Raw genomic sequence first — 14,869 nt, forward strand, 5'->3', positions numbered from 1 at the left:
ATCATGTTCAAGTACTGATGTATTTTTACTCTGTCTGACTGTCCAAGTGTCTATGTCTAAATGTAAATATAAAACTATATGTTTCTCATTTACACCTGGTGTATTGGATTGTTAGTGTGTGGGCCGAGCAGTAACCTCTCCTATCAGCTCACCTCTTCACAATAACACAGGCAGAGCTCCGACAAAGCGCTCAGACAGATAAGCCTCACTCTGTTGTTTCTGAACAGATAGCACTGGACATCTATGTCATTACATAAACAAACCTTAGACTTCAGATTGTTTCTAAAGTTGAGGCAGAGTGCATTTGAAAATAACATTTGTGATATATTTAGTATACCACCATTTTTTGTGTGTGAAAAACTTAGTGTAGAGAAGAACATTAGAGGTGGCGGGTGTAGTTGCAAAATCTTATTAGACATATTGACATAAATCAATAATTAGAAAATAAAATTATAAAGTATTCCTCCAATATAAGTCAAAAGGTGCCTTTAACAGATCTTGGACGAGGTCTTGAGAGTAAAGGAGGATCAAAGGCGCGGTATATGCAGTAGTAGTAGGGCCGGTCCAGCCCAGTGCAGTTGTTTTAATTTGCTTGGGTTATGACCGCTGTGTTTACATCCAGCAGACAGTTATTTATGCAGAGCTGCGGACACGTGGCCCTTTGCATCACCGCCCAGACCCTCTCTCTCCCTCTCTTTAAATTGGATCAATGAAGAAGTACAAAGAGCAGACTTCAACGACCAGGCTAGACAAAACGATAAGTGCTTTAAGCTTAGGGCAGCACAAATGATTTAATCAAACTGAAAACAAAAGTTGAATGTTTGCAACTACGAGATCATGAAATCAGCAATAACCTGAGCAGTATCAGTGATACACAACATAATATCCGGTTTCCAGGAGCTTTGAAACCAGCTAAGCCTGATCATAAATGTTGTTATTTTAAAATGAGCATGGTGAACCAAATCCTCATTTTGAATCTTAAACCGCAAAGCTAAAAATGAACATAAAATAACAACACATATTTATATGTTTTCCCCGATAATTGTTAGATCTGGTTGTAGTTTTCAGGAAGGGGAATAGACTCAGAAAGGTCAGAAAGGCCTTATAATGGATAAGATGTTTAAAATGTTATATATATGGAGGCCTAATGCACTTCAAAGTTCAAACCCTGCAGTGAACCTGCCTTTTCTTTGCCACTGTGTCACGATCTGCCATCTGTGAGTGTTGGTGTAACACAAGTGGATCAGTGCTGACATTTCTCTCACCTCATACATCAGCAGCAGTGGCAGGGCCTCCCCAGCTCCAGAAACCACCTGTGGGGTCTAGAGAGAGAGAAAGAGAGAGAGAGAATGGATAACTATGCCCAATACCATAATATGATCATTTGCATAAATAGTTCTCCCTCGGAATCAGTGCTTGGTAATTCCCTTTTTTATGCTTATCCTTTACGATTAATAGTCTGCTCTATAGACATATCGTCTGCCCTAGACAATCCTGCCCTCTGCTGTCCAACATGCGCACTACACGTCTTAAACCAGACTATATTTTTTGTCGATGAGTTGTTCTTAAATGGAGCCGGTAGATGGCAGGAAAGCAACGTGTCTAATAATGAAGCAGCCACCAGTTATTAAAAAAAAAAGAAAAGAAAAAGGCCTTTAGACTAGATGGACCATTTTATTGCACTTAAGCCATCTTGACAGAACGGATAACGATTCTCTGCTAAATAGCCTAAACTTTTTATTTTTATTTTTGATCATTGAGGCATAGTTTTAGTAATTCATTGTCTAGTAGTTTGGAATGTATCCCTCTATTCTGAAACAAAGACGTGTGCTACTTGCTCAACGTTACTTGGGATTACAATCCGATTTATACATATGGTTTATTTTGGGTTCTGCCAAACCAATTTGTGACTTGAACTTGCACTTGAAACTAGTTTTGGTCTCCCTGTTCTCTGTAGGAATATCAATCTTATGCCACATATTATGAGTCTCTAAAGGCATTTTGCGGAAGCACAAAAGATTACCTCTCCCACCTCTCTCCTTCTGCTATACATTTGATAGTTGACTCTCTCTTTCCGCCATCTTCCAGACGCAGTGACTTCCAAACACTGCGTCGTAATTGGGCTGTTTTAAGGCTTAGCGAGTGTTGATAGTCGTGCGCAATTATGGATCAAAGCGCGGGTAAGGGTCAGCAGGGGTCACGCTGACACACATCCAGTTATACATGCCGTATGAGGGCGATGTTGGTGTAAGGAAGAGGCGCTGGGCTAAATGATGTTTTCCCAGGTGGACACGATTACCTGTGCGCGGAGTATGCTATGTGAGTGTTTCTAATGCACATAAACCTCTCTCTGCATTTGTGGGTCTGTGTGTGCGCAAGAATTAGCCACGTGCTGTTTTTAGTGGATTCTGGTCTATTACAATTAGGAAGACATGACTCAAAATTGGACTCCTGCACATTGAAAGGAGGGAAGCATTTTTCTCAAGTTCTTTTCCTGGGTATTAGCACATCAGAAAAAAAAAATACAGTGCCATGTGCAGACCAGTCAAACTCCTACAGGGTTGTTTCAAATATTAGCCACAGATTGTGAGGAAAACGTCTAACCAATTCAGTATTCAATCATATAATTGGCAAATGTTGTCATCAATACCCTCTCTGACTCCAGCTATGTGCCGTCACCCTTCTTCGCCCAAAGGCCCAACGCTCCAGCAGCAGAATCACCAGCCTCCTCAGCCAGTCCATCTCAACTTCACCTGCCCATACCAGCTTGGGAATATCTGATCTCGGAACCTAAGCAAGGTCAGTTGTTGTTTTAATCTCTTAAAGTCCATCTTAACCAAGCGCAATACAGTTCAGCTTTACCCAAATCTACAATCTTAAAGCCTATAGGCCAGAGTAACGTTTAATTTGAAAGCTAAGACCAGCAAAACTCATCTAAACAGATCTTTTTCCTCATGTTGTTGCCACATTTTTGCAACTTATTGCCATTTTTCATTCCTTTTTTTGTCTTCATGTTTTTGTCACTGTATCGTTGCTTTTCTGTCATGTTTTTGTACCTTTTTTAGCACTTTTCCATCATGTTTTTGTCGCTCTTTTGTTACGTTTTTATCCTCGTTTTCGTCGCTAATTTAAGAAGCTTTTCTTTGGGTAATGACAAATGACAAAAATGTGCTCAGTTCAGGTGGGGGTTAAGGGGTCTGGGAGACGGCATTGTCGCCCACCGATCCAAATTGGAGTCCAGCTCCGACTACAGCACATTGTTGACACAGTGTTCGTGTACTCTGATGTGTTTGTGAATGTGGGACAACAGATGGATATGAGACTATGGCCACAATGCGTGTTCACATGCATGGGTCTTATGTATGTCCATGAAGGGAATCCGATTCTCCTTCCCTCCTGCGTAACACAGTACCCTTTATCCCCTTAGTCTGACGCCCCTGCTCCAGGAGAACATCTTTCTGGCTAAGTGCAACTCAACACAGCCCTGTCTAGTCACTGCATTTATGAGCAGCAGCGGCTAATCCTGAGCCAACGACTGTGTTTGGACAAGAGCCCCCGGTAGGTCTACGCATGGCCCCATGGACAGACATAGTCCCACCTGCTTTGCTGTTATCAATGCAGCGCGGCCTTCACTCTTGAGCGAGCCAACACGTGTCTCATTATACACTCAAATCACTCACAGGTGACTTTGTTTATTTGATCTCAATTAGGCCTCCGCCCCTCTCCCCGCATGCGCCACCATAAAGGAAAACCCCATCTCCTAATAATTCTCAAAACAGAGGTAGACTTATCGAAATTGCTGAAACCTTGGTGGCTGTAACAACGTGCCATTTTTGCCCGAATACCAAGCACACATGGGCTCAATTATCATCGCATGGAATTTTTGCAAACGCTAAATTGGCAATAAGGAAAATATTCTTCTAATCTCGGGGTCTTCCTCAAGCTGGGTGTGAAGGAAATTTAGGGGGTCCCCGCTTTAATTAGGTCCAGATTTGACCACCCCGTTGAGCGAGCTTTGGGGCGAGTTACCGCGTTGGAAAGAGGTGTTATTTTGGTTGAATAAATGTGCGAGTTTTTGTAAGGGGGTTTTGTGTTATAGGAAGCAGATGGACACGGCTGAGGCAAAGAAAACAGTGAGAGGAAGACGGACAGGCCATAGATGTAAAAAGTTACAGATGTATTTAGCAAAGCACAATCATCTCTTTGCTTCGTTTTAGGTTGCGCTCACGTGACATTGTAACACTCTATAGAGGAGTTTTTTGATAATGAAGTGGAGGTCATGTCAGGTTATATGGGAGAGTTTGCCTTTTAACTGTCAAAATACAGATGTTTAACTTGGTATTTACCGGGCCAATCCCTATGAAACCAAAACGGACATAAAGTCAAATGAACTGAGGTGAATTATGGTGATTTTAAAAATGAAAGGTGTTTTTTTTATCAAATGTTGGTCTATGGGCAATGTTTTCTATACACCCTTAAGATGCTGGATTTCTTTGATAACATTTGATTTACACTATTTGATCCCAAACTCTATTGGAATCAGTGAAAGACTAACTTTGCAGCTGATGATTTTAACACAAGTCTCGCTCATGTCTCGCAGGTTTTGGACAGATTTATCAGGTGACTGCAATGACACATCTGCTCTGACAGCTCGGAGGAGGAGAGTTACAACTGTAGGTGCAGAAGATTTGGTAAGTGTGATTTAAATCTACATTGTTAGTCTGTGATATTGCACAGACCCTATTGGATAACCTCACGAGTATGTCAAAGTTTAAGGTTTCGATATTCACTTCTTCACATAATACTGTACTGATATTTGAAAGAATTGAAAAAAGAAGATGTGCGGTATAGTGGTTGCAGAATAACATGAACATGTGCAGGTCAGTTACAGTAGCTGTGTTGTAACCCACATGCAGAGATGTTTGTGTTGACAGCATGTAAACTACAAAGTACAGATGGCGGCTTAAGAACTTTGCCTACACATACAGGGAATAGGTAACACTATACATATTACAAAGCAATATATGACCTCATTATGGGGCAGCAGAGGGAGGGAAGAGGTTGAAAATACCTGTCAGTCATATGGACCAGGCTCGGTTCAAGACTCATTTTTTTTTTGTAAGTGTTATTAGTTCCTAACTATGACCTCCAGTGCTTTACATATTCACTCGGTTTTGGTTAAATGCCACGAACAAACCCTCTTCATGTTTCAATACAATTTCTATTTCATTTAGTAACAAATTCAACAATAAAATGGGATTTGGCATCATTGTTCAAATACCTCCTCTTAAAGCAGAATAATGTACATGGATTCTACTGAACATGGCATGTGTCTCATCTAATATTGAGTGTGGCTCCAATTGAGCTTGACACTTACTAAGAAGATCAGTATTACAACCCCTATGACTGATGAAACCACTTAGTCCGGTTAATCGCTTTCAGGGGGCATTTTACGTTCATACTTGCTTCTGATGCAAATAAGGTCATCTAATCCCAGTCAGACTGCAGGCATGTTTTGTTAATGCTTGGATTATGTAGCATGACCCGCAGCCGGAAAAATTCAAAACAGTGTATGCAAACGTCAGGCGTTGCAGTTTTGTGTTGCAGTTTAAAGCCACACTGCAGAATTCGTAGATCTATATTGCTATACTGTCACAAGATCAGAAAAACTGTTAGAAAACTCAAAACATGCCAACATATACCAAACATGCTAATAATGATTAATGGTTTAACAAATAAAGCATTTGGAATAAGGCGTACTGTATGCCTAACACATTTTTTCGCTATCTATAAAGCAAAGTAGCAACATCTCCATGGAAACGAGCTGGAGATGTCCTGCCCCCAGAAAAGTTATGAGTCAGATCTGAAAAGAGGCGAGCCTGTTCACAGCCAATGTATTTTTTAGGTATTTTTTCGGCAATAAAATGTAAAAACACCATTGAAGATTTTTTTTCCCCGTACTCTTTACTGGGTGAAATGTTGCGCAGTACGGCTTTAAGGTTAGGCTGCCAAAGCTGAAATCTAACAATACTACACTGTACTATCCTAATTTTAGGGAACTATTTAGTTATAAAGAACTTCTCCGAATAGCCTCACGCCTCTTTTTCTCCATCCAGATGCCATTTGTCCACCTTGGTACTCGAATGCCCTTCCGGAGAAGCCGAGTATCAGTTTCTCTCCCCAGTGGCCCCCCCTCCCCGCTCCCTCTGCCATGCATTTTTAATGGACACACTCGTGCAGCGGACAAATGATTTTTATTTTTGACAGGGGAGGGCTGGCTCCTGTTACATAGGGATGAGGAACGACTGAGTGGGGTGAAAAATGCACGAGGCACAGGCAGAAGAAGTTAAAAAAAAACACAACACTCTTATTTAAGTTAGCAACTCGTTTTGGATCACTGAGTTGTGTTTGCGTGGTTCCTTAGAGTGAGTGTCAGCACAAATAACACTAACTTTGAATACTCAACATTGACATGGCTTATTATTGGCTTATTTGACCTTTTTGAGGTTTTAACCATGTCATAATGTCACAGCCTCTTCCAAAACCTGGAGTGGTGTTTTGTTTTATTTGTGCATGTTTCAGTAAACTTTCATATTCAGCCTCTGTCTTCCGCACTCAAAGCACCAGCGCAGAGATTTCTATGAAGCTCATTTGTGTTTTAGGGTCCAGACACCTTAATAAACTAAACTTGACTCTTGGCTATGAACAGGATGTGCATGAACTCTTCTTAGCACAGATCAGCATGTTGATAGTAGCCAACAAATACTAATGTTTACATTTTCTTACTGCACTGGGATTGAGAGCAAAGAGGGAAGAAGTGTTGCCTCAGATAGCAAACAACTACATTCAACTACAATTGTTCATCGAGGGGTGTAAAGTAGTTGAAAAATCCTGAATGAAACATAATTTAAGATGAAATATAATCCCAGCCAATGCAATAAGATTAATGTGTATTACTATCCAATGGTGCAGTTAGTAAAAAGTGTCAACCTAATTCTAATGGTCTGAACTCCAGGTTGATGACAGAAGTGCACAGCCCACCTAGGTCTTCATTAAACCTGGATTAGAGCTAGACTAAACCCATTAACTCAGGCTTAAAACCACTTTAATTCCAATCAAATCAGACTCGGCGTTCACACTGTCAGACTATGCGCGTCCCATAGTTGTGTGAGAGCGGCCCTCTGTGTGCTAAAGTGGCCCGCGATAACTCTATATTATAATCTGCACTGGCACTGGCCAGTAATCCCTGCAGACAGGGATTAGACAGACCTCTGAGTCGCTTTAATAGAATATATTGAATTACCAATAAATTATGCCTGCCTTAAGGGGGAAGATCACTGGCACTAAGGTGAAGGAGCTCTGGCTGTGGTTTGAGATGTTTGGACTGTGAAAAGCTCTGTCTCTTCCCCTTACCTTTCACATTTCTGTTGTCGGATGTTCAGAGGCAGGTAGCAGTCACTTCGATTTGAGTACATTTACTCAAGTTGGGTAATAACTTGAGTGATTTTTGCCGTACTTCTTAAAGTTGTTTTACATTATACATGTACAAGTAGTTTATTCTTCAACTAAACAATAATTAGTTTTATCAGCACTCTTACTTAAGTATCAGTTTCAAGTTTGTCATTCTTGTGCGTTGCCTTGTTAATGTTACTCTTGCTTGTGTAAAAGTTATGGTTACTTTTCCCACCTCTGTTGATTTCCTCAAACTGCCTAAGCACAGGCATTTTCTTGACTTGTTTCATTTGAACATATAGCAAAAATAAAGTCAAGTATAAGGACAAAATGTGATTAATTTTATTCCGTTAAATATCATCTGAGGTTGTTTTCACACATGTTGGAGCACTTTGTTGGCCGACCCGAGACCACTCTAGTTTCAACGTAAGTACTAGAGAGTTAGTTCAGGGCACTGCTCATTCACACGCTCTCACTCCAAATATCAGCCATGTGACAACGATCAGCTGTTCAGCAAACTAATTCCCATGACAACGGCCATCAAGCGGTCAGAGCCCTGTCAATGCGGCGACACACATGCACGTGCGCACTTTCCCTGGAGTTATGCCGTGGTCATTTCACTTTCTCGTGGTCGAATACTGTGAGACCAATGTGTGAGACCAAGGAAAAATACACTTTATAGAGAGGAAGGCTTTACTGCACATAAAGTTGATCCATTTTGCCTCGTCAGAATAGTAGCCTAATCCAAACGTCCTGTCATGCAGAGTGTATTCATTAAGTCTTTTCTTCACTCAAAAAAGAGGAACAGAGGTGAGACTGGTTCTTAGCTACTACCTCTCCAGGATGAACTCCTCCTAAGTTGTATAGCAACCCTAGTATTTTCTAAACATAAGTCGCTCATTGATGTTTTTGCACATAAATGTAGCTCACCGAGTAAAAAAGGTTGGAGACGCTTGGCCTAATAATTCTCCTCAATCCAATGGCCTCCACAGTTGAAATGATTTAGTCCAGTAAGGCTTCACTGGCAAATGCTGGACCTGAAGATGATTTGTTTCCACAAATTTCCCAGCAGCAACTGAATGAAAATGACACCTAGAAAAGAAGCCTGGGCATGTATCTAGCGTTTTGGAGGTCCTGATAAATGCTCTTGGCGCTGTTGCCGAAATAGTGATTCATAATGTTTTAAGTTGACTTTTGGACACCCGTAAATCTGTTAAAGCGAATAAACAAACTACAGTTTCAATCGGACGAACAAAAGCAAAATTCTGATCGGCAAAAGAGTCAACTTCTTTGTGTATGTGGTGTCCTCTCCATATGCATAATTTGCATGAAGCCAGAAACGTCCCCGCAAACGCTATTTGTTGAAGTGCACACAAGTTAAAGCGAAAGTAATTTGTTCTCTCCCAGCTCTGCCGAGAGGAAACGGGTTCGGCGGCCAGTGGTGGAAGCGTTAGCCAGGTTAGCTACGAGAGCATTCCCAGGTGTGACCGCAGCATTCCCTCCGCAGCACTTCAACAAACCGCTGTGTCCATAAGTGTGTGTGTTTCTGAGGCTTTGGCCAAGCTGGAGCAGAACTTCAAGACTGAGGCCAATAACAACAACATCCAACTCTCACATGCACTCAGGCGAAAAACATTTAGGCCCTTCGGAGGTGACAAGTGAGGGAGAAATCATTTTCATCTAAAACATTTGATGAAAAAGACCCTTAATGTAATTTGACATAATTACTGTAAGCTCATTGGACGTACTGTTCTTGCTGTGTTAAGAGCGAACAAACTCAAGCTTTGCCGCGAGCTAGCAAGGACACTGGCGAGCTTTCAGTTTTTCTCCTAATCCACTCGGCCCCGTTAAAAGCAGAGTAGCCATAATATTTAATCAAGTTCTTCTAAATAGTATTACTCAAGTCGAAGTGTGACCCACATAATAATGCACGAAAGAAAGTAGTGGAGAAAATACATAAAGCTTTTTTTTCACCCACAGATTTACTCACTGTTCGAAGAGTAACTTATTTTATTACACAATAGTATAGTACAGTATCATTTAGTGTCCATAAGTACTAAGCCTGTAAGTAAGTATGTGCTTTATTAAGCATACAAAGAAGTTGAGTTCAGGTGTTAGTCCTGAGCCACTGCAACTGAGCCGCACCACCACTGAGAGCCAACCTGACCAGCATGTTTTTGGAGGTTGGGGAAACTGTAGCACCTGGAGGAAACCTGACTGGCTGCACTCAGTGCTTCTCTGATCCCCTTAAACAGTGCAGCGCCTCCTGGGTTTGTCCCTGTTTCAGAGCGTGGTGTCCTGCACTGGTCAGCTCCTCCACCTCCTCCTTCCTCTTCCTTCTACTCCCTCTGCTCCACAACAATCTTTCACCATCTTCTGGGAAGAGCTTAGCAGTTAATCTGTTTTATTCTCCAGTGAATGTCCATTAGCCAGAACAATAGTAGGGATAGAAGGCATGTGTGGCTTAGCTGCGAGGCTTTCCTGGATACTTCCTCCTTTGTCCCTTCCTTGTTTCCTGTAGCTCCTCTTGTGACGCCTCCACTGTGCTGCAGGTGTAGGGCCTCTTGGTGCCTCTTCATTGTTTCAGAAGAAGAAATGTGTAGGTCTCAAATTACTTTAGCTCCTAAGCAAGCTGTTTGTATACTTTTAAAAAGCTGCTTTAACTCTTTGCAGTAAAAAAAATCCACTGAACCTCCACAAAAACACAGCAAAGATGTACAAAAGTATCCAGTAAAATAATGTGGAACACAGAAACCACACACAGCAGGTAAAAAAGCAGCTGTACCAAGAGAGAGGGAGGTTGCTGCTTGTTTACACGTCACCATGACATTTACATTTGACATACTACCTGCCTAATAAGCTGGACTGTGGAGCCTTCCCTGAAAGACACTTGGCTTCCTACCTCCTCGAAGTGGTGGGTATTTGCATGCCTAAATACTGGCTAGTGTGTAACTTTGTGTCTTTTAATTATGCTAGTGTTTGTGTGCGTAACGTGAGCCTCTTTGTGACACAGCAGTTGGCAGATAGGGAGGACTGAGTTACCCAAGCTCCCTGGGGGTATCTGCATTGTGGTAGGGGCTGTCTGGGGCATCGCACTGGTATGTAAAGGTGTGTGTGTGTGGGTGAGTGTGTGACTGCATGTGGGTGAATGGGTCTCTCTCTATGGCCAGGAACAAACGGCGGTTCACAGAGGACGGAGGAGAAAATGGCGTGGCCCGGGGCTGAGGAGTGAAGCTGGGAACATGAAAGAGGCAGAGATGATGAGAAGAACAGCGGTGAGAAAAAATGAACAGTGGAGTAAAACATTCGGATGAGACCGCATCAGTAAAAAGGCAGGAGGAGGACAGACAAAGAAAAACATCACGTCTGGAGTTGGGAGGAAACGGGCCGTCCCAAAAAAGTGTCAGGAGTTTAATTCGAGCCAAACTGGACTGTCTGTCAGAGAGGATTCAAAAGTACCATTTGCACAACATTTACATCGTAAAATAGATTTTCAAAATGGGATAATAATTGATAAAAAGTAATAATTACTGTCAGATAAGTAATGTGCAGGGAAGTTGAACTGAGGGGTTAAGGGTATTGTCTTACTCATGGCTCATGCAGAGAAGGGGCTGAAGTTCAAGGGTGTTTCAGATTATGTAGGAAGTAATTATTTATTAGTACAAATGTAACGTGTTCTATTCACAGCCCGATAGTCATTTCTTGTGCATTGAATGAACAATGAAAAATGGAAATCCATGTGGAAAATAATCACATTTCTATAGCTTCCAGCCATTTACCATTTTAATTAGTTTATTCAAAATAATCTTTACAATGTCAGTAATATAATGATTTCTCTATAATGAGCACCGTCCATGTAAAATAAACTTTGACTATTACTTAATAATACTAGTAATAACATGGGAGGGAAAAACAGGGAAATAATGACCCATGAATTTTGTGGTTTTACACATTTTCCAGAACGGCAGTTTTGACTGAAAGTTTACAGTCCATGTTTGGTCGGTGTAGCTGGAATTTTAGCATTCACTTAGAGCCAGAATAATTTCAGAAACATGCACAGTATTTCAGTAGTATTAATGCTGAGACTTGTGCCTCGCTACCCGTTCTTTCAATTGGCTGCTGTTCTCGTTCTGAATGGGTGAACACGACAGCTGCTGGATGTGCCCCACCAGATGGCACAGGTACGCTCATCCCCCAATACACACATCCACACAGTCAAACCCATATTGTTAGCCCTGTACCTGACAGAGCCACATAAAGTCACTAAAACCGACCAACAATTTGCATACTATTAACTAACTTTATCTACACACTGTCCACCCCTGTCTCAGTCCTTGGTCAGTGCTATTCAGAAGCCCCTCACGGTTTGAATGAGAGCAGCGGACCACCCTGGGGACAAAACAAGGGAGGAGCGGAGTCACGTTACCCCCAAAAATGTAGTGGGTCTCACAAAAGGGCCTGGGACACTAGGGTGAGGTAGAGAGGGAGAGAGTGAGGGACAGAGAGGAGAGGAAATAGGAGAGCACTTGAAAGAGTTCATTAGTGATGGGGTTTGGGGGACAGATTGATTGGGATGGAGAGGGGTGAGGGAGGTGGAGGTGAGGAAGAAAGAATGGCGGAAAGACAGTGTTTTCTGGTGTTTTCATTTTTGTGCTGGATTCTTATCCAAATAGTATGTGGTCGAAATAAAAGTGTCCCAAATGTCAACAAAACATGTCTCTGATTGAGGCCAAGACCAAGGCCTCAACCATCACTGTCAAGGCCTTGGTCTCATTGGGGATCAGGCACTTAAAAGTTAAGGATCCGTAGTCAAAGGACATATGCATTTCAGCTCGGTTTAAATATGTTTTCATAATGAAACTAACTCATGCTTGCATTTGTTTATAATTCAATGTCATGTTAGTTGGATACGTGTATGGAGTTCCTTCTAAGAAAAGACATGTAACTCTACAGCCAACAGATTCAGCTGTTTCTCTTGTGGCGGGCATTGTGCATCAGAGCTTAGGGATTTTCTATTATTATCCATAAGCTCACGGTCTCATTGGCTTTATCGACATCTAATAGTAATTATGAGTGAGGCCACACTAGGGACAATTACACACATACCCCCTCACTAACAGCACACACACATTAGCTGGTTAAAAACACGAAGACATTAGCAGTAACTTGATGCTTTGTGAGTATTGATCTACTCTCTGGAGGCTTCCAGAGTGAGAGGACAGCAGACTACAGTTTATCACTGCACTTGACCATCGCAATGACAGAAGATATACAGGAAACTGCAGTATTTCCGGAGGTTTGTCTCTTGTCCCTTTATTGTTTTCTGTTCTTTCATATCAGACACACACATAGGTAAGCAATAACTTGACTATGTTTCATCTGTTGTCTTTATCAGAAGTGTCACATGATTCATGACACACACTTCTGATGAAGACGGCTGATGATAGACTCGAAACATGTCAAGGTAAATTCACACATCGCTAACCTATTATTGTCTGTTTTAAAAGACCAGAAAACAGGCAACTTCCACTGAGATTGTAATTTTCAGGGGAGTATTGTAAAATATTCCGAGCCATTGTCCTCCACTTTTCTTGAGTTTTTTTCTGTCTTGATAATCTCCTTGCTGTGAGGTCTGCACTGACACACTCAATCTACATTTACGACATTATACAGGCCAGGCCAACCAGCAATCAGGGCAACGGGGACTTGATGATTGCTGAGGACACGTGCTGCTCAAATTCTTCAATGATTGCGTTCCTGCCAAAAAGAAACAGAAAATGCCAAACATAACAATAAAGCCGTGGAGAGAGAAGATTGAGAGAGAAGCGAGAAGGAGAGTGGAATGACAACATTATTTATTCAGAGTGCTGTTACAGCAGCTCATGATATGAAAAAAAAAAAGAGTCACCAATAAACACCTATTCAATTCAGATGGAAAACAGAATAAAAATCATAGAAATCAAATCCATTTCTTAAGACAGGGCCATTTTTAGCTTTAATCACGTGTATGTACATCCACTGGGACAGTTTGATCAAAACAACTTCTCAAGAGTTACTTTTGTCAGAGGGCAGCGGCCGACTGACAAAGGCTCTGACCCACTTTTGGTTCCTGACACACCTGTTGTGAGCACTGAGATACAGCCCTGATTTAGAAGATACAATCAGCCCATCAATTTTCCACCATTGTCTCCTCTTGATTTGCTCCTGCTATTTGGTTTTGCTTGACTCTTTCATTAGTAAAAACATAGCACACATTCCAGCTGTAATACCACTGAGACTGCACCGGAGAAGATTTTGAAGAAAAGTCAATGCAGGGAGTGAAATGGCTGTGTTTAAATGTTAAAACTGAGCACAAAGAATATTGGCTTCTCCCTTTTTTTATGCTTAAAACTCTACATGTTCACAGTGCATTAATGACAAAGGCAAAAACCTCTGTCAGTGATAGATCAGACCAATGTTGCAATAATGGTGTATTATTAGTATCTTTTTTTCTACATTTTCAATAGATCATTTGTATAAAAGCCCTTGTAGATCTCTTCTGACACATGTACGGTGAATCGATCAGTGTCACAGCAGTGAAACTCACAAGTGATTTGACCCCTCACCGCTGCAGTTAAAACTATCAAAGCCTAAATGTTTTAACATGACAACACACCGTTTATGCATCTGCTCTTTCTGTCCAACTGGCACATTAACATTTTTGACCTGACCCTGAAAAATAGATAATGCCATTTTAATAACTTGATGAGATTTCTGATCAATTTGCATTCTTGCTGAAACTTCTGCAGCTCCGTTCTATAGTGGTGAGACTGTTCCTGTACTTTAACATTACACCCATAACCATAAAACATTCACTCCACATAAAGCCAAGCTTTCGGGTCTGGCCACAGTAGTCTCCCTTGGGTGCTGCAGTGAGACTGGCCTGCACTGCATTATGGGGCTCTGGAAGAAATACTACGAGTATTACAGCCATGGTAAACTAATTGTCCTGGATTGACAAAGCCACTATTTCACTGTGCTATAATTACACTTTCAGCCATGTCTTTCACATACTTCATCAAAACCTCAGTGAATAATGCTCATATTTAGTATTCAGAAAGGGGCAGGATTGTATGAGAACAATATTATAATAAGAGTCTTTCAGTGAGACCATTCGATCCAAACATCATGCTCGTCTTCATTATTTTTGTCCAAAGCACTTTAAAGCCCTGACCAAATGGTAGCATTACGATACAATCATATTATTATCAAAATGCTGCTTTTTAATTGTTTCATGAGCCTTTTGTGAAATCATTGTGGGCATAATTGAACAGATTAAGATTCATGGTCCGTGTAGTTCTCTCTGTGTTTTTGGGACATGTTGCTGCTGTTAAACAAGGTGTTTTGACAATGTAGGTCACAATTTGACATATTTTGA

Source organism: Gobius niger, assembly GCF_951799975.1.
Source record: "Gobius niger genome assembly, chromosome: 15".
NCBI lineage: Eukaryota > Metazoa > Chordata > Actinopteri > Gobiiformes > Gobiidae > Gobius > Gobius niger.